Genomic DNA, 25,847 nt, shown 5'->3' on the forward strand with positions numbered 1-25,847 from the left:
TACTCAATATCCTTGAATTTTTTTGTCGCTTTTTGATTATTGATCTCATGCTTAAAGATGGATTTCTTTGCCTCTTAGCTTTACAAATTCATATTTCTTCTTAAAGTTAGTTTTTGGATCCCTGAACTCTTAAATAATGGTTCAACTCAAATGAAATTGTGTAAATATAACTGATGTGTGTTGAGCCTCTTTGAAATCATAAATTGTGTTCTAGATTTCCTTTATTATTGTTGTAATTATTCCATAATGTTTAAATGGTTGATTTCCCAAGTTTTGTGCCTTAAAATTGATTAATTATTTTTTTGGGTGGTGGGAAATTATTTTTGGGTCTACTTGGGTGAATTCGGGGTAACCCCAATTGTGTAAATGATATACTTTTCTCAATGATGAAGCTGTTTATCTTATTCTCAAGGGCTAAAAATCTCAAATGGCCAATTTTTGCTAATTTGGGGGAAGCCTAAGTACCCCGGTGGCATGGGTCATTTGGTATGGGCTTAATTGATTCTGTATATTGCTAGATTTTGTTTTTGGGGGTTGCGGATATTATTTTTGAAATGGGGTAAAAAATTGGCTTGTAGGACTGTTTGGCGAGCTAGGTCGATCTCATCAAACCACTCAGCAGTTTGCCCTGGATCGCCTTTAATTTTATGTTTTGGTTGAGTGTCATTCATTTGGTAACTTTCAGTGAGAATCTTAATCTCACCAAGTTCACTTGGGACTTGCCAAAGGTCTCCCTTGATCCCCTTTTCTGCACCCCTATCCCCTAAAATGAACTATACTTTTGGTGGTCTAGTCTAAGCTCATCGAGTGGTGTCGGGAATTTTATGCAGGTCTTACAACATCACCTCCGTTCCATTTTTCTAGAATGTTTTTAGGCTAATCCTTTCATCTAGCCTGATCTTGTTCTTCAAAGTGATTAAGCGACTCCCCAATAAGTTCGGTGAATCTTTCTAAAACTAGTTTTTGTATATTGCTGCAATCGTTTTTAACTCTTATTTGTATTTTAAAGTATGTCTAGGAACAATTTTGATAGAAGTAGTATTCCGCTTCGCAAATGAGAACGAGGCATCGTGCTAAATGAAGGATCAACTTCTCTTCTAACAATGGAAAACAAGCACCTCCAAAGAGAAGGGAAAGGTAAAAGAGCCTAAAACTAAGATACCAGAGCACAACTCCGACACTGACAGAGAGTCTATTGATTCTCGGGCTGCAATATTTGAGATTCAGAATGACAAACCTTTTCAATCCCGCTGAGCTGAGATATGTTCTAGATTTTGTCAAAGTTTTTTTAATACCCCATATTTTACCCTTTTAATACAGTGCCAACCCCAAAACAAGTGCTTGATCCTGTTCCACCAATTCAGGTCCTTCTCCCTACTTCTAAACCGGACAAAGAACGAGGGATAGAGGACCATCCGTACCGAAAAGAGGTTATCACCGATGGTGTTGTGAAAAGGTATCCTAATATGTAGGAAACTCTCCTAATACACATGTTTAAGAAGTTAACTAGTCCCCATGGACCTTATATTTATCATGGGTTTGAGAGTTCTACATAAAAAACACTTACCTAGTACCCCAAGGGAAGAAGAAGTCTAGTGCCTTCAGATCGGTGAAGTTTATCGTGGTTCAGGGGAAAGAAGTGGGTTGCATCAATAATCATATCAAAGTTCTCTTTAATAGAGGACTGGAGGCAGATTACCTGAGTTTGGAAACCACTGTGTCGACTTTGGATGACCTCAAATGATGGCTATCCCACCTTATTTTTTATACCACCCCGAGGTTGATCAACCATGGAGATCTTGTTGAGAAGAAGAACTTGAATATAGCAGCAAGGTACTTTGTCTTGATAAGTAGCTCAAGTTTGCCTTTGCATAATGAGTCCACGCTACACAACCTAAAGGTGTCCTATCTCAGATCACTCATACCCCGGAGGATGAGAAATTTTGGCCTAATCATTGCATAAGAATGGACATGCAGGACAAACATTGACATACTTCCATTCCTTTCCCAATGCTGACCATAGAATTATGTTGAAGAGATGGAGTTCCTCATGATTAGTAGACGCACATTGAGATTACACCTACATCCTCCATGGACATCTGGCACATAGAGGTTGAGTAAATCCGAGATGAAGCAGATATAAAGAGAGCATCTACGATGAATGCTTCTCTGAAGGTTAATGTTGAATCGATACCTATAGAGGCATCTTTGCCTACTATAGCCTCCGAACCTTCATCTACACCATGTACCACTTCTCAAACCTTAGGTTTTCTACTTCCCAGCCTACTAGGATCACTCAAGCCATGCTCCTCAAGACATGGAACCTAGACGTGACTCGAGGCCAAGGTTACTTGAATGATTGATAGAGCAATATTAACTGCAGTGACACCCCTCTAGAAATCAATTGATGATCTCACTATAAGATTTTTGAGAGAGGATAGGGGGTTAGTTTAGAGGTGACGACTTTGAAAGTCAAATTTTCCAATTTATGAAAGAATGTGTACTATCTGAAGTCTACAGAATTCACTAGTCACTTAGATTCATCTTAGGATGAGATGCTCCAGCTATTTCTGAGGTGCCTCTGGCAACCACCATAAATGTCCTATTGATGATGTGGAAAATTATGAGTAAAAGGCAGAGATGGATGCGGAGCAACTAGATGCTCGAGAGGTGAAAATCTATGGAGACCTACATGATTTAGGAGAGACATTTGAATAATTAGTCATTCACACAATGCTGACAGAGACATTGATGGTAGTTATTAGTGAAACGAGTGCTAATGTTGCAACGGGCATTTATGCCCCGACAGATGGAGCAACTATGTAGAAAGGACCTTTCTTTATCTCTCAATGTGTCATTTTTATTAACTTTTAATTATTTTGTTGCAGTTGAGGACAACTGCCTTTTTATTTAAAGTAGGGTGAGGTAATTCCCTATCTAACCCTTGTGAATATATATATATATATATATATATATATAAAAATTTAAATTGGGTTTTAAATTGTGTTTTTGGTTTATATATCATGGATATTTGAGCTTAAGGCTCCTTATTAATACTAAAAATGGGTTTTGCCAATCTGTATTTTTTTGGAACTCTAATTGTGTTTGACTGTTGTTGTTCTTATCCTAAATTTAATTATCGGTTCTGATCAATATAAATGACTTGAATAATTCTCTTAGTTTAACAAAAGTGAATGTGCAAATACAATTAGGAAAAATGATGTTGCATACATAATGTGTGCACTTTTTGCATATCGTTGTACCTAGCCAATATTGAATGAATTTATGTAATTTCATGCATGTTGGGTTTTATATTTGAGTTCTTATTCTTTCATGTGATGTCTAGAACCCCATTCTAGGTTGAATGTTCCCAAAGGAGAGATAATTTAACACCTACGAATCAAGAGGGCTAAGAAAAGTTATAAATGAGAGATCACCAGCCCAAAACAAAGTGAGGGCACTATTTATGAAGCCCTTGACGGGATTCCTTCCATGAATCCTTTAAGAGCTTCTCAAACATGGGCTCCCCTCCATGAACCCTTAGATGTATTGTGGTATTCCTCATGCCTCGTGGTAGTTCCTATGATGGGGAGGAAGAACCCACCCCTAAATCATCTCTTTCTCACGGACTTGCAGACGGGTTGTGAAGGGGGAAACTACCGTGAAGCTTGTATTAAGGTGGTCAACAATTCTAAGGGTGTTTTCAAGCCACTGGTCAAAGGGAAATTACTACCCAACAACTCGTGGACTCTGAGGCAGCTTGTGAAGACCTCCATCTGGCGATTTGTGATAATTGTAAGTTAGGGACTGTTTGGTCTTTTCCTAATTTATTTATCTTGATACTATGTTGTTTTACCCATATGTAGAAACCCTATATAAGTGTTTCAAAACTCATATTTATTCCATTCAAGTCAATTTCTGAAACTACCAAAAAGAAGAGCAAGTCTTTCTCTCAAAAGAAGTTCTCTCTCAAGAAAGCTCAAGGAATTAGAGTTTAACCTAGCGTTCTAAGTCAAGTCACCAATTCATCCATTGTAATTAATCAATTGTCGTAGATGTAAGATAGTTTAATCGATGGAGTCCCCAAATTCTCCACTTCTCAATGTTAAAAAGTCCCCAATTGATTTAGGTTTTTTCTATTTTGTGAGTTCTCTTGATAATTGATTTATTATAATCCTTTATGCATTAATAATGTTAATCTTATTATTTATGATGATACACTAATAACCCTTGAAATTCCTATGTTTTGAAAGTTATGATGCTTTCTTTCGTCCTTTGTTGGGTTCTATTATGACTAGTAGTGAGACTAAATTGTTGACTAATTGTTAAAAGCTCAAGCCTACTATGTTTCTTGGTTTCTAGATTGAGGATGCTTATGAATTTATTCTTGATTTCTATGAAAGGCTTCATAAGTTGGGGATTTTTCATCAGTGTGGGGCTGATGTCATTTCATCTACAAGGTTAGTCTAAGTCGTGGTGGAGACCTTACGTCGAATGCACTTCATTGACTAAACCTCAACTCACTTGAAATCATTTTCATGCTTTTTTCTTAACAATATATGTGCTCTAGACTTCAAGAATTTTAAAAAGGACGAGTTCATAGCTTTGGCCCAAAATGGGATGTTTGTAGCTACTTATAAGGACATGTTTCATTGTTTTACTCATATATGCTACGTGTTGGTGACTACCTAGGAGGATAGGATTTGTTTGTTTGTGAGGGTCTAAGTTCTAAACTACAGGTATTGTCTGTTCATATGAGATCTACTGGTTGAAGATTTAATAAAGTGATAGACTTTGTGAAGAAAGTGAAGGGGGTGAGACTAGACAGTCAGCTAAGGCAAAGCATAAGAAAGATAGGAATTCTTGAAATTTTCATGGCTCCTATTTAAGAGGATCAGGTAGACCAACACTTATTTCCTGACCTATTTAGTCTTCCATGCCTGCTTTTACAGGTAATAAATCTAGAACTCCACCTAAAATTTAATCTAGGATAGTCAGGGAGTCGTGTCTTCGGTGGGAAACAAACCATCTTTTCTTCGCACCTGTTACAATTGTGCAGAACCTTGACATATGAGGAGAGATTTTCCCCACCCACGCATATCGGATTCTTTGCCATTACAGCCTTGAACAGTGGTTCCCACGGGGAATGATAATAATGGTCGAGGGCGTCCATAAACTGGGTGAGGAGGTAATTAGAAAAGCCACGAGACTCGTGGAAATGGTAATATCGGTAGGGGTAACGCGCCACCATGAAGGTAAAGGGCTTATCAAAATGATAGAACTCAGTGTTATGCTTTTTTCGGCAAGAATGAGACAGAGGCATCTGACTCAAAAATCATAACTACTATTTTCCTCTCTGACTAGATGGCTAATGTGTTATTTAATATGTGGTCTACTAATTCTTATCTGTAAGTGCAATTTTCCCAGAATATTATATGATTTGTGATATACTTGATTATCCTATCAATGTTTTTACCCCCGTTGAAGTGTATGTCATAGTCACCCATTTATATCATGTTTGGGTTATTTTTTTATGTGCTATATGACTTGGGCTGATTTTGTATTTTGGATATGATTGACTTTTATATAATCTTAGGCATGAGTTGTTTGTCCCCCTATTATCAAATTGTAATACTAAATCATTTACTCTAGAAGTTCTGGGAATGGAAATGTTAGAGTGTGTAGGGGCGTGAAAACCTAAGAACGCTAAGATCTTATTATCCATAAGGGCTAGAAAACTTACAGGGTAGGGTTGTTTGCTTATTTGACTCATATTAGGGATGTTGAGATTTAAGTTCCATCCATTGAGTCCATGTCTGTGGTATTAGAATTTTGTGAAATGTTTCTGAATGACTTCCATGGTATGCCTCTGGATAGAGTTAGCGATATTTGCATTGATTTCGAACCTCATGCCTGCACCATTTCTATTCCTCTATATCGTATGGCTCCGATGAAATTAATGGAGATTAAGGCTTAACTAAAAGGGCTTCTTGATAAATTATTCATTCGTTCTAATGCTTCCTCATGGGGGTACCCCAGTTTTATTTGTCAAGAAAAAGGATGGTATTGTGAGAGTACGTATAGGTAAACAACAATTAAATAAGGTCACTATTCTGAAGAAGTACCATTTGCCTCAAATAGATGATCTTTTAACCAATTGCAAGTTACATCAGTTTTCTCCAAGACGGATCCAAGGTATGACTTTCATCAATTTCAAATCACACACGAATTATGCCAAAGATGGTGTTCAGAATTGCTATGGGCACTACGAGTTTCTAGTTATATCCTTTGGCTGACTAATACGCCCACAAATTTTATCATTTTAATGAATGGGGATTTCAAGTCATTTCTTTATTATTTCATCATCTTTATCAATGATATTTTGGTTTATCCGAAAAGAGAAGAAGATCATGCCGATCATCTAGATATTTTTTGGGTGTTCTTGGGAAACAAATGTTGTATGCTTGATATTCCAAGTGTGAATTGAGGTTGACTTCCATTGCATCTTTTAACATGTAGTTTAAAAGAAGGGGTAATGGTAGATTTTTCAAAACATTGAGGTCCAACAAAGTTCTGTTACTAAAGTTAGTAGTTCTATGGCAATCGCTAGCTATATAATTGATTTATGATGAACTTTTCTTTTATTGCGCCTTAATTGACTAATTTGACAAAAAAAAAGAGATACTATTCAAATGGACTACAAAATGTGAGGATAACTTTCAACATCTGAAGACTCTCTTGACCAGCACGCCTATTCTAGCATTATTACATGAATGTAAGGATTTTGTTGTTTATTGTGATGCTTCTCATTTTGGTTTAGGTTTCATGAGTACACGTTTTGGACACATTTAGGGCTTTATTTTAATAGATTTAGTGTCCTCAAATGCATATTTTGTGCACTTAATTGATGAAAATCCTTCATTTTTAGGTTTTTTGATTGAGGAACAAAGCATGAACACTAATAGGCAAAAAGGAACAAGGAAGATGAAAGAACGAAAAAAAGAAGGCCTGAGGATCGCCTACACTATTAGGCTATATGCCAAATATCCTTTGTCTCGCCTAAGTTGTAGAATGCAAAGCCTTGAAGGAGAAAATCAAATAGGTGATAGAAGGGAGTAGTTAGCTATTTACTCAATGATTCCGCCATGCTTTACGGTATCACCCAAAGTTAAAAAAAATTAAGATACTGAACGCAAAAGTAAAAATGCAATGGAATGGAACAAATTCCAGATCGTCTATCCGAACTAACTGCGCTTAATGGTCCTATGCAACATAATTTTTGTGAATTAAAATAATTGTTTAATGGTTTTGCTTAGGATCCAATATTATTTTTTACAGAATCATAATATAATTTTGTTTTCAAGTTTGAGAGCTAAAAACTGGGTTTAGAGGCAATATTTCATTAGTCTTGAATTAATGAAGATTTCAATTTCTTAGAAATTAGAAGTGGGTGTTGATATTTCTTCCTCTTAGACCTGTGTAGAGATAGTATAAATCTTTCTTACTTGATGAAACACAATTTGCTAACGATTTCGACCTTATTATGATTTCTAGCAAAAACCCAATTTCTTGCGATGTGATTATGTGATTATGGGTTTATTTAACTCTTGGTATTGCTATTTGATATTACAAATGTTGTTTAGGTGATTTCATTTAGTAATTGTGGAGTAACCTAAAGGATTATAGATGCAAATGCAACTCTACCTTTGTGTTTTTGTCTTGATTGAGAAAGGGGTCTTAAATCAAATATTACTCAATTTATGGTCTGTGGGAATTAAATTTTCATGGGTTTAGCTCGAGAAAGTAAATCTTGAATCCTTCTCTACACATTCAGCTCCAGAGAGTAACTTGACTAAACCGAAGGTTGTTGTTTATTGATGATTATTGGTGTTCTACAGAAACCATTTCAATTTGGGGTAAATGTTTTTAAAGAATGTTTATTCCTTCTAAAGTCTAGCTTTGTAACTGATTTTCAATCTATTCACTATTAATTGCAATTACACGGTTATCTATCTTAGCCAATAATCCTATCACATCCCAAGAATCATACCTCTACTTGTTAATTTCATGTTATTTGTTGTTGTAGTTGTTAGTTACAACAAAAAACACCCTGTTATTTGACACTTCTTTTGTCACCCAAAAATTTTTTAATTGAATTTTTGACTCAAGGTCCTTTATTAAAATTCATAGGGAGGAACCTAAAAAGGCCCACTTACCATACCAAACAAGAATAAATGACCTGAGCAGTCCAAAAGTGACCATCTCAAGTATATAAAACAAAAAGTCCCGTAAAAATTAAATTTCCTAATTTTAATCTTGTTTTTCCTACTTGTCACCTCAAACTTGAACTATGTTGTATTCATAAATATTATTAGCTATGATTGACTTGAACATATTCAAACTTGGATATTGATTATTGAAACCACTCCAAATGAGAACATATTCACACTTGGATATTGATTAGCTATGATCTCACTATTTATACTTAAACTTACTTAATTTTTTGGTTTTGTTTGTGCTACTCATTGAATAGAAATTATTGTGTAGAATTAGTAGAAAAGTTTGCCTAATGACTAAGAAAAATCAAGAAACAGGAGTGGACCATTAGTTCCCCCCACTATTAGTCAACTGGATGATTTGACCAACAATATATTACAGATTAAAGTTTAGTGCAAAGGAATTATAAATACATGCCTCCTCATGAATGGAGAAAGTCTAAGTACAATGATAGTGCAATGTGTCAAAAATATACGTCTAATCATTCTCCAAAATGTCAATGAGTATGATTGAGTGTTAGAAGAGCCGAGGGAAAATGTCGAAGTGCTAAATCAGATGATTGACCCTCACTCCAGATCTATCAAGCTAACCAAATCCCTGATAGGTCAAGTACTACCTAACCTCTACTAGAAAAAACCAGAGGGGTTTCCTAGTAATTCAATGGACAACCCGAAGAATGAGGTTTGAATGAGGACTTGAGTCTTTCCACTACGTAAATTAAGGCACTGCTTGGGAGGAAACCTGAGACCCTTTATTGTTTTTATTTTTGTTTTTTGGTAAACAATGTGTTGATTTTGCAGATTAAAGTGTGGAATGAATTTGACAAGTGTAGCTTAGAGATTTTTAAAAAGTAGGCGAATCACCAAAGAAGTCAGCATTCTAGACTTGAACCACCGTTTGATCTGAGAAATTTTGAAATTGGATCCTATAAGACTTGGCGAGTCCAAAAAAAATTTGGCGAATCACTGACTTCGTCGACGAAAATGATTTTATTTGCCGTTTAGACCCCACATTTACTGAAGGTCCTGTAAAACCTGGTGAGATATATTTTGATTCAGCGACACAAGCGAACTTGATAAAACTCGCCGAATAGGGTAAAAAGGGAAAGTTTATTTAAAGGCCAAAGGTGTAAACTTCACTCTTTCACTTTTCCTCACTTTAATCTTCCAAAGCTCACATCTATTTAGTATTTTCTATATTTACCTTACTTTCACCTTATTTTATCCATTGGATTCGTGCTCGAAGTTCAATTCCCGTGTTTCCTAGAATTTTAATATCATTTTAATCGACATTTACAAATAGTTTCTGAACCAGGAGTTTAGTTTTATGAAATTGTACTCTTATGCAGATGATTTTTATGTTTGCTTTTCGTTTGATTGGCCTCTCTGATACAATTAGATTGTTTGATTGTGTGTTTGATTTTGATAATCTTGCATGTAATGCCTTTAATGATAGATTACCCTAAATTTGTGCTTTATAATGAATTACATTTTGCGGGATTGTGCTTTCTTGTTTTTTAGTTCGGTTGGATGAAGTTTAGGTAGCTCGTATTTGTACCAAACGATGTTATATTCCAAATTACAGAGCTAGTGATGTCCTTAATAAGGGAAAAAGTTATCAGTTAGCCAAATTCAGTAAAATTTGGAGATGTCAGAGTATCCCCATGTGATAGGTGTTATGGGTCTTTCTTTATTTTAACTAGTGCATGCTTTGATTTTATTTTCTGGGATTGCGGGATTGAATTCAAAAAGTTGGGTTAAAAGCAGGCATGTTGGGTCATTTTGCGAGCTGGTCGAACTCGCCAAATCACTTGGCGATTCGTCGAAGTTCCCCATCTCACATTTAGTTTCATTTTTTACTTGTATTTGGGTTTTGTTACCTTAGTCGAAAAGCTTGAGGTCGCCGAAGGCACTTGGCGACTCGCATAAAGTTCTCTTATTCGCCCTTTGTCTGCACCCATAAACTGTTTTAGTTCTGTAACTTTTTGAGGGCTAGACCTTGCTCACTGAATGTTGTCGGTGATTTGAAAAAGGCCCTTCCTATCGCCTACTTGCTAAAACTATAGATCTAATTCTTTTAGCGAGCCAGATCAGGCTTTCAAAAGTGATTCGGCGATTCATCCATTGGATCGATGAGTCTATCTACAACTCTTTTTTTACTATGCTTTTAGTATTTGTAACTTCTTTCCATTGTTTTGCAGTCATGGCTAGAAAAAAAAGTTTCTGTGAGAAACATGTCACCACTAAAGAAAGCTTAGAGGATAATACTAAATGAGGATGCAACTGCATGCAGGGCTCAAGAAACCAAATGGACCATATATGTTGGGAATGAGAAAGGCAAGGGTAAGAAAACTATTTTTGACTGGGAGACTTCTCCCCGAGGCCCCTATGATCCTTCAAGGGCCCGAGAACTCTATGCAGTTGTGCAGACCTTTTTCGCTAATAGACCCTTGGAAGATCCTAGTAGGTCTAGTACTGTTGTTTCTTTAGAGTTGACTTCAAGTACTAAGACCCAGGACTAGAGTGATGCACCAGGCAATTGATGCTCAAAAATATGGAGCGACTGTAGACATGACCACTTCTTTACCTCCCTCTCTGTCTTACTTTCTGACTTTTGGATCTTTTTGTTATCTTTTGAGGATAAATATTTTATGTGTTGTGGTGTGAGGTCCACCTTTTTGGAAAGTGGTTTTATTTAAATAACAGGGTTTTAAGATTTATCTTGCATTTTTAATTCCATATTGTGGATGATTGCGCTTGTGACTTAAGTTTTTTATTCTAAATGATTTTTAACCCTTCCAAAAATAAATCACCTATTATTTGTGATGAATGTGACCGTTCATTTGGAAATTTGAGTCGGATCCATGATCACTACTGATTTTGCTTTAATATTGCTCTTAATCATAAAAATGAATGTGCGGATATGATAAGGCGAAATGCAGTTGCATAGCAAATATGTGAACTCTTTGCATCTCATTATTACTATCCAATGATTGAATTGAGTCTCTTGTGATGAACATTTAACACTAGTGAAGGTGTGGAGTCTTTTTTGTCATTAATGTTAATGCCTAGTGTGATGAGCTTACTTTGAACCATGTATGATGACACCTATAATTTTCCCCTTTGTCTTGTTGACTTAGTGATGCAATGTCATTATCTGATCTAAGGAAAATATGAAGAGTGTGAAATTTGACATTATACCTCTTTTGTGGCCAACGTCATATGTTTTATCCTATTTTGAACACCAGTGAGCCTTGACCTTTTCTTGGATAAAACTTGATGAAAGCATGACATCTGCTGATCAATTACCCATAATCCTCATAAAATTGTTGTTAGTTTGAATAGCTAACTTTAGACAAAAGCCTAAACAAGAGGTGTGGTGAAAAGAGAAGGTAAATAAAGAAATGCAAAGAAGTCCCCCTTTTATCAAGATTTTGAGAAAAATGGAACTCATCCATACAAAAAAAGGAGATGAAAAAGATTAAAAGAAAAGAAAAAGGAATGAAAAAGTTGTGGAATAATGTTGTGAAAGTGCAAAGAAAATGGGGTTTCCGCCCATCCTTGGAAGATGAATAATGGGGTAACTTGTGAGCACGAATGAAAATGATGAAAAAACAGCAAACAAATTGTTTTTCACACCACAATACATGAGGATAAAAGTCACTGATCTGAACGATCATACCCATGCACTCAGTCCAATTACAAGCCTTGAAAAACATTTTTGATCTTGAGTAAGATGAAACTAAGGTAGATTGGAAGATATGGGCAAACCTATGGGTGAAGTCATGCATTATATTAATTTCGTCAGAGTAAGCGTTGCAACCATTGCATGTGAGTATGAAATCAACTTTTGTATGATGGCATTTGAACACCTTTGTTGAGCTTGAACTTGCATTAGAAGAAAGTATTGTGATTTTAGATTATTTGATAATTTTGAGTCACAACTAGTATATTTGAGTGCTTTGATCATTGAATAAGTATGTTGAGTCATGCTGTGTGATTTTATGATTGAAACTTGTGTATCAGTATTGAGTTTTACTGAGGACAAGCACAAAAATTTTAAGTTGGGAGTATTGATTTTTCCATGTGTTGAACTCATTGAAGGCTTCATGTTAATAGATTTAGTATCCTAAAATACATATTTTGTATCAATAACAGATGAAAATTCTTGGTTTTTCATGTATTTGTATTGAGGAATAAAATATGGACACTAATAAGCAAAAAACGAACACGATAACTGAAAGAACGAAGAAAAGAAGGCTTGAGGATTTCCTAAACAATTAGGCGAGTCTCAAGAAAACCTTGGTCTTGCCTAATGTTCCGGAGACCAAAGCCTTGAAGGAGAAAATCAAATGGGTAACAGAAAGGAGCATTGACCAAATGGCTAAACGATTATGTGATATACTACTATATCGCCCATATTTATAGATTTTGAAGATACAGAACGTTAAAGTAGAAAGCGATGGAATGTACTAAAGAATGGATTGCTTATCCCGACTAATAGTGTCAAATGGTCCTACGCAACACAAGTTTTGGAGTGTATAAATACTTGTTTAATTTTTAGCTTAGGATCCAATTTTATCTTTTTAAGAATATAATACTATTTAGTTTCCAAGTATGAGAGCAAAGAGCTATATTTAGAGAGCATACTTCCTTAGCTTTGAAGGTTTGAAGATTTCCATTTCTCTGAAATGGGAAGTGGGTGCAAAATATTCATCATCTTAGACCTTTGTAAAGACAATATAAATCTTACCAGTTTATGTAAACACAATCGGTAATCATTTGCACCTTTTTATAATGTCTAGCTAAAACCCCAATTCCTGGGGTGTGATTATGGGTTTATATAGTTGTCAGCTATTGCTATTTGATAGTACAAATGCTTTTAAAGTGATTCATTCAGTAATTGTGGCTTAATCTAAAGGGTTGTAGTTTCAAATGCAACTCTAACTTCATATTTTTGCTTGATCGAGAGAGAGAGATTTTAAAAACCAAGATTACTCAGCTGATGGTTCGTAGGTATTGGGTTTTCATGGGTTCAGCCTGACAGAATGAATCCTAAATCCTTTTCCACGCATTTAGCTTGAGAGAATAAATTTTCTAAAGTAAAGGTTGTTCTTAATTGTTTCTTATTGGTGTTTGAGAGAAACAAATTTAATTCAGGTAAATTTTCTAAGACAAAAATTTATCTCTACAACAATCTAGCCCAATCACTAAATTAAAGCCATTCACTATAAATTGCATTCACCCGGTTGTGTACCTTAAACCATAATCCTATCATCCCATGAATTTCGTCTCTACTTGTTAATTTCCTGTTATTTGATGTTGTAGTTGTTACAAAAGTCCCCCCCCCATTGATATTCAACACTTGTGTCTCTCAAAACTTTATCTATGTTTTATTGGTAAATATTTTACGCTATTATTAACTTTAATATATTCAAATTTGGCTACATATTCTCGAGACCACCTTGTGGGAGGGATCCAATCCCTCATTATCTTAATACTCACGATAGCTGGAGATTCAAGTGAAAGTAGTGTCCTGATCCGTGAAAGTTGGGGTGTTGTCTTTATTTAGGACAAGAATGCTATAACTTATGCCTTACGTCTATGAAGCTGCTTGAGAGGAATTATCCAACACGTGATTTAGAGTTGGCAGCGGTATTGCTTTATCTTATGATCTTACAACATTATCTCTATGGTTTGAAGTGTGAAGCCTTTATTGATCATTGTAGTTTTCAACATGTGTTCACTCAAAAGGATCTTAAATCGAGAAATAGAAGATGGTGTGACCATTCAATACCATCCTTGTAAGGCTAAAAGTGTGGTAGACGCTTTGAGTTGAAAGGGGAAAGCATGGGTAGTTTATCTTATTTGAGTGTATCCAAGTGACATTTGGCAAACAAATTCAGACCTTAGAGTCTAAATTCATGCAATTGGTCATCTCAAAGAAAGGTCGGGTGCTATCCAGCATTGAAGTGAAGGCCACATCATTGTAGAATAAAGGCCAAACAATTTGATAATGAGAATTTGAATGTATTTAGAAAGAAGACCGCACTTGCTAAGGCATAAGAGAGCACTCTTGATGTGGAAGGTGTACTTCGTTTCAAAGGAAGAATTGTGTTCCTCGAGTTGATTATTTGAATCAAAAGTTGTTAATGGAGTCCCATTATTCGCCATATTCTATTCATCTAGGTGTGACGAAGATGTACTGCGATTTGAAGAAAATTTATTGGTGGCTGGGAATGAAGAAGGACGTAGCGGAGTTTGTGGATAAGTGAAAATTGCCAACAAGTAAATTATGAACATCAAAGTCCTGTGGGTTTGCTTCAAAGAATGCAATTCCGAAATTAAACAGGGAAATAATCACCATGGATTTTGTGTTTGGTATTCCCAATAATTTGTGAATTTTTGCTTCTATATGGGTTGTGGTTGATAGATTGACTAAGTCAGCCCATTTAGTTTCGGTAAAGGTAGATTATAATGCTTAACAATTGGCTAAGGTATATGTGAATGAGATGGTGAGGTTGCATGGAGTGTCACTTTCTATCATCTCAGATCGTGGTACCCGATTCACCTTCTTGTTTTGAAGAAAGTTACATGATTAACTGGGCACACAACACACTTTTAGTATAGCTTTCCATCCACAGACCTAATGTTAGTAAGACAGAGCTACTCAAGTGTTAGAAAACATGTTTAGGGAATGCGTGATTGGTTTTGGAGGGCATTGGGATAAGTTCCTACCTTTTTGTGTTCTCCTATTATAATAGTTATCACTCCATCATAGATATGCAATCATTTGAGGCACTCTATTGGAGGGGATTTAGATTACCCATAAGATGATTTGAGGATGGAGATGTGAAACCTTTGGGAGTATATTTAGTTAGGGATTCTAAAGATAAGGTGAAGAGTATTCAAGATGACTTACTACATCAAAAAATGAGCTTTAGCGGTAATTAATTAATAATTACCGCTAAACATGTGTTTTTAGAGGCAATTAATACTCTTTGTATATGTCCTTAAAGGCTTTAGCGTCATTTGATCTAATGAATCTTAACTTATGCCGTTAAAGACTTTAACACTCTTTATTAATATGTCTATTTACCGCCACTAAAAATTGTTTTTGTTGTAGTGATTCCTAGCTTCACAAAGTAGACAAAAGAAGAATGCAGATCATTAGATAAGAGACATGGCATTTTGAACCGGTGAGAATGTTCTTCTTATGGTACCACCCATGAAAGGGGTGATGAGATTTGACAAATGTAAGCTAAGTCCGCAATACATTGTATAACGACCCATTATGTGGTTGTAGGTACTAGAGCTTTCTAGTTAAGAAAAGATTCTTCCGATAAATTTTAAATAGGTGTTTTGGACTATTCAAAACTACAAATATAGAACTAATGGGATAGTTTTAATAAATTATTTAGTTGGTGGTTAAATAAAATAACATTAAAATGTATAGTTGATCATTTTTTGCACTTTTATTGTCTTAAATAATAATTAGGCAGAAAATATTTTGTAGAAAGAATAAAAGTTTGTGGTGAGAAAGAGACGACAATAAAGATGAACTGTGCATTCTTTTGCGGATACATTTCACTTTACATGATTAACTATAAATTTTTTAAATGAATATAGTGCTCCTATAACATCAAATATGTACAATTAAAAATTTATATGATTACTGTTATTACCTAATGATGGCCTAGGAATTTCTCAAGAAAGTGAGGACTAAGGAATGTGATGTTATTGGTCAGTCTGACGTGTGTTTCTATCGCTGCAAGTGTGCCACTGCTTCCGTTACCCGTAGCTTCAGGTTTTAATATTAGTGGGAAATTAGGATATAATAATGGTAAATTACGAGTTTACTAATGTGGTACACGTGTGAATTTTAGAAATTTTGGACACTTTTCTTAATGTTATTCTATTAGAGTCAAAATTTGATTTATCAAAATGGGTAATTAAATACAAGGTGTACGATATTATATGAATTACATTAAAGTTATTCTAATTGGAGGAATGAAGATTTATCCTCAGGTTTGAACTTTAGAAAGTTGATCAATTTTTAGGTCAAGGATAGACATAGGATGTATAAATACTTAATAGATTTGAAAGGTTCGGAAGCATAAAGGAAAGGAAAAGGATTAGGGAAGTAGTTGTTCGACTACAATTCTTTGGTGGAGGTAGGTTATGGTTTATTCCATTTGATAGATAGACTCCTAATAATGATTAATATTTATTGAGGGATATTGTAAGGTTTCTTATGTACTTGATTATGTGGTTGTGTAACTTGGTTGTGTGATTTGTGATTGGTCTGAGATCCTAACACCGTGAGATTTGAAATTTTAAAACCCTGTTTATCGAAATGATGGCTTGAATAAAGAAGGCTTGATGAAATATTGCCAATGAATCGAAAAGGAGTGATAAATAATGTTAAATTAATGGTATTATAATATTAGAGTGTCACGTTCTGTCATGATATAAATAGATCTGAGTGTCACGTTCGACACAGTATAATTGGATTAAAGTATCACATTCCAACATTGTATTATTGGATCCGAATGTCAAGTTTTACCGAGGTATAATTGAATCGGAGTGTCGTATTCCTACACTGTAAAATCAAAGGAAACATATATTTAATTAACTTAATGTACTCAATCTCAAAGAACTCATTTCCAGAAGGAGCATGATGTGGAGACATGAATCCCCATATGTGCGCTTAATATTGTGATTGATTGCGCACTTACTTTAGTTTTTTGCCACTGGTTGATTTTTGTTGATTTCCACCTATTAAGTGTCATAGTTTATTTTATACTATTATCTAATGTATTTTAGTTTGTACTTTGGATTGGTTGATGATACCTACTAAGTTTATGTGGCCCCATACTTATCCCTACTAGTTCTTCTTTGTTTTGTTTTATGAATTGTGGCGAGTGTACCCGAGACTTTTACTCGCCATCATCTCTAGTCAGTCTAAATATAACAACTTCCATGGTGACATGTTCATTCAAGCTCGTGTTCGATTCTATTGTTCTTGACATGATTTACTTAATTTTCGGACATAAACTATTTTATTCTTTTGTGTTGGTGTTTCTAATACTCTTAGACTTTGTATTTCAAGAATTGATGTTATTGATGTGCCGAATTTCAGGCTTTTTGAATGACATAAAATAGAATCGAGGAGGTTGATTTTATTAGTTACTTTAATATGTTTTTCGTTTCCGCATTTTATTGATATACGTAGTTGAATTGTTGATATGATGGGGGTTCAAACACATAGGAGGTTAATTTTGGGTGCCACTCACGACTCATTTTGAGTCGTGACAAACTTGGTATCAAAGCGTTAATTTTGGTGATCTCATCACAAGGACAAGTCTAGTAGATTCTTACGGAACAGTATGGGGACAGTTTTACTTTTATTTGAGAAGCTATAGGACTTTAGGAAAACTTCATTCCTTCTTTCATTCGTGCTAATACTTGAATCCAATTGATATCTAGGTGATAGAAATTGGTATCTGAACTTATTCACTATATTTAACGTATGGTTAGTACTAGATTAAAAAATTTTGAATATAGCAACACCTCAAAAAAATTGTCCACATTAAAAAAATTTAATATAGAAACACCACAAAAAATTTGTTCTAGGAAATAGGCATATTTTCTCGATTGACTACATGGCTTGTAATGACTAGTGATCAACATAATTTTTTCATTTAGTCAGAAAGTTGAAACCCTCATTCTTCATGTCTATTGATTATGAATATGCTCATACTTCCATTGTTGATTGTTTTGACTTGCTGCATAAATGAATATAGTGGAGAGACTTAATATCGAGTATGTGACATACTAGTTTCGGAGAGACGCAAAATGTGGTGATAGTCTCATGTTGAGTGTTTGATTAATACAGACACTACGTATGACTTAAGATAACATTTTCTAGTTTCTTCATAAAATTATATACCCCAACCTTTGAAATATAGGAGGAGAGATGGCTCCCTAAATATTGAGAAACGGAAGATATGAGGTCCAATTTTACTGTTTATCTTGATTTGTGACAACATTCACGAATTTATGGGAAAACTAGAAAATTAGCATCATTACTTTTGAAAATACATTTGGTAAAGTTTTCATAACACGTATGGGTTTTTTATTGAGTGGTGAAATTAGGTTGCGCCAATTGAGGTCAGAATCTCTACTATGACGTCATAGATTGAGGGTATATTAGAGAGGGTTATCAATGTTTACATGGTTAAAGTTATGAAGTGTGTTACTTTTTCTATTGGCCTATCATATGAAAGAATTAATGCATTCACTTAGGCTAAAGATGAAACATATTTTGTAATTTTTTACCTATTAAATGAGTAGAAATGTGTGGGATATTTGGGTGCAATCTTATCGATATGTATGATGTGTTCTAGTGATTTAACTTATTTTCATGGTTGTATAGTATTAGTGTTATGTGGAAATAAATATGTCGATTATGAAGTATGACTAGAAACTACTTAACGAGTTATTAGTGGTGTGGTAAGCTCAAAAAATGTTTAATTTTGTTGTGATGTCCAGGGCTAACTAACTATGACGGTAATAAACACAAATCGTGATTCATTGAGACTTAGATGCAATTATAAAAATATTGTTGATTAAACAAATTTTTGATGGTAACAATGACTTTGAGTATGTATGGTCTGAATTTCTAGTATTTAGTGCGTAAAGCGATTATATGAAATATTTTAGGAGATGTTGGGGTACCACTCGAAAAGAATTTGAAGGAACTAGAGTCATAATATAAAAAAAATAAAAAGGATGAGTGTAGCCCTCAAAAGAGGTTAGGGAAATAATATTTCTTCAATTGAATGGTCTAAAGTGGTCTCTTCAGTAGGTTGAGAATTGAGTTCAAATATGAGTGATTTCATATATTTAACTATTGCTATGGTAGTAGTGTCGCGGGTTTATCATATTGGTAACAATTATAGAATATGAATTAAGAAAGGAGTGTATATACATTGAGCTCGAGTATGATGATAATTTCTCTTGTGGTTTTAGTTTGTTAATGACTATAATTGGATTTTTAGTGAAGGATATGATAATATCGGTGAAGAGGAAATCAATGATAAGTTAAGATACATAACTTCATAAAAGTTTTCAAGGTATGAGCTATCTTGATAGATGAGGGGATTAAATTACTGGTTTACAATTTATGTTTTTAAATATAAGTCTATATTCGTGGTAGTATGTTTACCAAGGTATGAATTTGTAAGGTATGAAATGATTGCTCTCATTTAATATGGAGCATTTGGAAGGACTTGGACATAATTTGAGTAAAAAAATTGGTTACTTTTGATTGTTGAAGGGCTTCCCGCAATGTTTGACTTAGATGCTAAGGTCAAACAGTCAACGATTATACATCAAAGAATAAGATCGGTAAGAGAGTCAGTAAAAAGGAACGAGAGTATGATATGTTGAATAGTTGAGATATTAAGAATTTTGCACCATGGGAAGAACTTGACAAAAGTGAAGGTATAATACCTCTCGTACGAATCCTTGGGGTATAGTTGAAGGTTTTGTTGATATTTTATTCTTTTCCGATGAGTTTCAATATGAATTTGGATGTGAACTAGTTCGGTACAAACATACTACGAATTTATTATTGGCTTTTTTAAAGATTGGTTTTTGATTTGGTAACAAAACATGAGGTATAGAAAATTTAGTGTATTACATGGGGTTAGATTGCTCAAATTATGATAAAGGACTTAAGAATTATTTACAAGGTGAAATGTAAATTATGAATTTAAAGTTGCGATAATACTAATCTATCGATGGGACTACATAGAACGTTATGATGTGTTTCATAGACAGGTGATGGTGAATAAAGGTTATGACCCTTTACAAAATAACATTGTGACCAAGAATTTCTCTAAGTGTTGGCATGAGGTACATGATATGTGGAAGTGGTCTGAAGTTGATTTTTGGGTGCGATTTAATAGTTTTATCTCGATTGAAAGGTAATATGAAATTTTAAATTAGTTCCATTAGCCTTGTTTGAAGACTTGTATTCGTCATGAGATGCTTAGATAGAATGATATATAGTCATTGTTTGAACATGTATTGAATAAAAAATAGTTTGATACTAATGATGGTTTGGGAGTAAGATAGATCGTCGATGTGGTTGTGGTGTTTTGTTAGTATTAAATGTGTTGAGTTCTGTGGATTAGGGGTTCAATAAACCAAGCATAGGTGTGTACTTATAACAGGGACTAAATTGGTGATTTTGCATATTTAGAAAATCAAAGTGGTCGAGTTAGATGAATGAAAATGTTTTATTTGGTCACAATGGTAGGAGGATCTAGAGTTATTCAACCATGGTTATACAAATGTTTATGTGATCAACTACTTCATCTTTCTTCGTTTAGGTGTGTTTTCACTTCTATTGGCCAGTCCCTAGTAGTGGGTCAGGTGTACTGATTCTATGATTGTCCTCCTGGTAGGGTGGTAATTAGTATCCAATATAAAGACCCATTTGTTCATTAAGAATACTAGAGCTTTTTGGCTAAAAAAGACTTTTCGCATAATTTTTAAATGGGTATTTTTTTCAATTCATAACTACAATAATAGAACTAATGGGTTAGTTTTAAGAAATTACTTAGTTGTCGGTTAAATATAATTACATTAAAATTTATAGTGGAATTGTTCATTCTTTTGTGGGTACGATTCTCTTTACTTGATTAATTATCAAATTGTATAATGGCTATAGTGCTTCTGTAACATCTAATAATTTGTATGGTTGCTGTTACAATTTAATATGGAGTGGAGGATATATATATATATATATATATATATGTGTGTGTGTGTGTGTGTGTGTGTGTTTATATATATATATGTATATATATATATATATATATTTGTATATATATATATGTATATATATATATGTATATATATATTTATATATATATATATATGTATATATATATATATGTATATATATGATAGAGAATGAATTAAGGGGACAAATCAGGGAATGAATTATTACCAAATGATGGCCTAAGAATTTTTAAAGAAAGTAAGGGCTAAGGCATGTGATGCTTTTGGTAAGACTGACGTGTGTTTCTATCCTGCAAGTGTGCCACTGGTTCCGTTAGCAGTTGCTTCATGTTTTATTAGTTGTGGGAAATTGAAATATAATAATAATGGTAACTTATGGTATAATTATGAGTTTAAAAATGTTGTAAGGTCTTGCATATTTCATGTATGAAGGTTAAGTGTGATTCACGTGTGATTTTTGTAAATTTTGGACTCTTTTCTTAAAGTTATTCTATTAGAGTCAAGATTTGGCATATAGAGATTGGTAATTAAATATAAGGTGTAGTATGTTATACGAAATACATTAAGGTTATACTAATGTGAGGAATTAAGACTTAACCTTAGGTTTAAACTATAGCAAATTGATGATACAATTAGGTGAATTTTTGGGTGTAGGCTAGACATAGAATAATTTGACTGTTTATAGGCTTGTTAACTTACAAATTATGCTTATATACTTGATATATTGGAAAGGATTGGAAGCATTGAGGATAGGAAAAACATTGGAGAAGTAGTTGCTTGACTTTAGTTCTTTGGTGGAAGTAAGTTATGGTTTATTCAATTTGATGGATACACTCTTAATGGTAAATGATATATATTGAGTGACATTGTAAAGTTTTCTACGTGCTTAATTATATGGCTATGTACATTTTGTGGTTATTGATTCCTGAAATCGTGAGATCATGAGATTTATAATTTGAAAACCCTTCTTAACGAAGTGATGCCTTCAATATAGTCATTATCATGTAAGAGTATCATCATATAAAGTCAACATCATATATTTCATAGCATCATACATAAGAACAACGTCTTTGGACACCTCTTTGAGCCAACTTGTAAAATTTCTAGGTAGAGTCAAATACCCATACACATACTATGTCAAACCCCTCAAGTCACCCTATTAAGTGTTAACTTTGTTACTTCATTTTACCTTCAGGAAGAGTATACTTAACTGACATAGACCATGTGAGCTGAACATGGAATCAGTGTGATGAACCCTACACTGAATGAAGCTGCTTACTTGCCAAGGTAGAATTAATACATTAACATAACAATATAGGTGTATCAACTAGCTAGTTTTCCTATGGGGAAAACATAGTTAAGGAACTGGGAGATATTTCTTGAACCGTCTACATGCCCATTAGCATTGGAGCCCTTAACTCATGAGAAACCATAGGGTGAATGTCTCTCGAAGGGTGGTCAAAACCTCATGTGGAACTATAGGGTGAATCTTCCTCTATTGGAAGTCAACACCTCTCATTGTCAAGTTCATTCGGTGCTAAGCTAAAGTCACTTTTGAAATGTCTTTAAGCCTTTACTATTCATAATAACTTAGTTTAAGTCATAGAACACTAACCCCTTGTATATCGTCGTCATTAGCCCAATATGATATGCATGAGAAGATCCTTTCAATACAACCCTAATAGGTGATATTAGCATATTATCATCATCATAATGTCATGGTAACGTACATAGGCAATTCATAACCAACCTTATATGAATACGTCTTAAAATAATCTCACATTTTGACATAATCAGGAAATTTCAATAATATCATTATACCAACACCTACTTAAACAAATAAAAATATATGCTTCAAGTGAACTTCATCACCAAGTACAAGCCATCACAATTGAAGTAAAGGTTTAAAATCACAAAGTATTACCAATTATCCTTCAAATCCATCATCATTTTTCTTGCCCTTAACAAATCCAATTTCATCCATCAATATGTTTAATAACATCATACAATAGTAATTAACACATGAACTAGGTAAATTGTATCATCAATATCCAAGTTAGATAAGACAAGTCCAACAATAAATACATCTTCCATTCGCATCAGTTCATAAGCAAGATCGAAGGTTTGGAAATTTGGGTAAAGGGAAATGATGCATATGAAATTACAATAATAAAAATAAATTAATCAACATTCTACGCTCAATTAGCCATAGGTAATCAAAATTCATCACAAATAACCATCAATTTCAAGCTTAGAAGAAAATGCATTACTAGAAGAAAACTCTTGTAATTTGGTGATTTAGAAATTAACTTTTAAAGGACCTCTTGGTGAAAGGAATCCCAAGAATGAAGAACCCATACCTTAATGAAGCTAAATTTACAAATTTGACAAGAAAAATTGAGAACGTTGTCTTCTTCTCCAAGCTTCCTTGATCCTTCAATGGAGGTTGAGTTGAGAGAGAAAGTAGAGAGAGGTGAGAGCTTTTGGGTTTTTATTTAGGGATGTCATTTGAGTAATTGAAAATGAGTTAAAACTGATCTAAAACCAAGACATACTGGTCCCCTAAATTACCCATTATACGCATCGCTTAGTTTGGACTTTTTGAGAAGTCAAATTGACTTTAAAATGACGCAAACGAATCTTTGAAGTGGGTGTGTGTCGCGGGGGCAATTTCATATCTTTTTTTTAGTTCCATATTAAGGAAATATACCTCATGGATTCCCAGCGTCAGAAGGAAAAATATTTCCTTCCCTGTGTTGGCTGCGACGCATGGCTAGCTCCACACGTTGGCTGCTTCAAACAGTTATGGCATCTTTGTTGCCAATGTTTGGGTCCTCCTTAAGGACCCTTCGGGCGATCATTGGGGAGTCGTAATGGTTGTTTGGACCTTATACACTGCATTTTACCTATTTAGAGTCTTTGTATAACACTTATACCTCGTATGACACTCCCAAACCTTCACACAACATAGGAACGTCTACTAGTTCAATTTCGCTAGTTTCTGAATGTCATAGACATTTCTCGACGTCTTGACTATAAAACATCCCTAATTATTTATAAACATTATTTAAGGTCCTCAAAAATTGTTACCAACAGTATACAAGTATTTAATTCTCTAGATTAGATCACGTACTATCACAATGTTACATTATCCCTCCCTTAGGAACGTTCGTCCCCGAATGACACTAAAATCTTCTGTAAGGAAAGGATAGACTCAATACTAGCAGCCCAACCAACAACAACATATCAGAACATTATTTACAACTCAAATCAACATAACAAAATTACATTTACATATAACAACTCAAAACATCTACTTCCACATATAAGAGCTCAACATAACAACATCATGAATTTCCTTCTCAACTTCAACATGAGCTTATCAACACACAAAGAGTAACTTATGCCAAAAACTAATTTTAAAACACATAAAAAAGATCAATGTCATTTCATGAAGATAACAACATACAAAAATACAACAAATAAGTGCAAATCTAGTAAAAGAGCATATTTCCATAAAATTTCATTTTAACATAGATTTTTATCATAATATGCTTATCCTTGAAAAATAAGTCGAATCAATATAAACTGATTGTTTTCATTATTATTAGGAATAAATAACCTTAGCTAGAAAATAGATGAGGATAACGGGACATCATGTTGGCCTTGGCTTCCCATGTTGCTCCCTCAACTAGGTGGTTTCTCCATAATACCTTTAGGGAGCCCACTTCTTCGTTCCTCAAATTGTTCCCTTGTCTATCAAGGTTTTGCACTAGAATCTCTTAATAGGATAGGTTCTCATCCATTTCTTGACCTTTAATAGGAAGAATGGACTCAGGGTAACCAATACACTTCTTAAGCATGGAGACATTGACCAGGTGAATCGAAGCTAGCACACTAGGTAATCTCAATTCATATGCAACCATGCCAACCCTTTGCAAAATTTTATATGGACCTACATTACATGGATTTAATTCCCTTTCGTGCCAAATCACATCACTCCTTTCATGGGTGAAATTTCCAGATACACTTTATGCCCTTCTTCAAATTCTTAATTTCTTCTCCTATTATTGGCATAAGACATTAGCCGGATACAGGTTATTTTCAATGGGTACCTTGTCATATGAACTCTCTTAAAAGCAACATAGAACAATTAGGGACAAAAAATTGAAGATTAGCCAACCTCAAACTATCCAACCAAAGATCTACATCTACAACCATACAACTATTTGAAAGGAGCTATGGATATTGACGAATGGTAACTATTTTTATAGGAGAACTCCACCTAAGGAAAGTGATTATATCAACTCCCTTTGAAGTCTATAACATAATATCTTAGCATATACTCAAGAGTTTTACCAGTAGGCTCCGCTTGATCATCCATTTGAGGATGAAAAGCGTTGCTTAATTTTACTCTTGTAACCAACCCTTTTTGAAACGACCTCCAAAATCTAGATATGCATTTTTCTTTCCTATACGATATGATGAATAATAGAATACCACGAAGACTCACAATCTCATATATATAGATCTTTGCATAATCTTCCAAGGAGTAAGTTTACTCAAAGAGAATAAAATGAGTGTATTTGGTCAATCTATCCACTTCCAACAATATAGAGTCATTTTCCTTCGAGTACGAGGCGAACCAACTACAAAGTCCAAATTAATGTATTCCCACTTCCATATGAGAATTTTGATTTGTTGTACTAAACCACTTGGATTTAGGTGCTCGACTTTTACTTGTTGGCAATTTAGTCA

Source organism: Solanum lycopersicum, chromosome 1 (assembly GCF_036512215.1).
Source record: "Solanum lycopersicum chromosome 1, SLM_r2.1".
NCBI lineage: Eukaryota > Viridiplantae > Streptophyta > Magnoliopsida > Solanales > Solanaceae > Solanum > Solanum lycopersicum.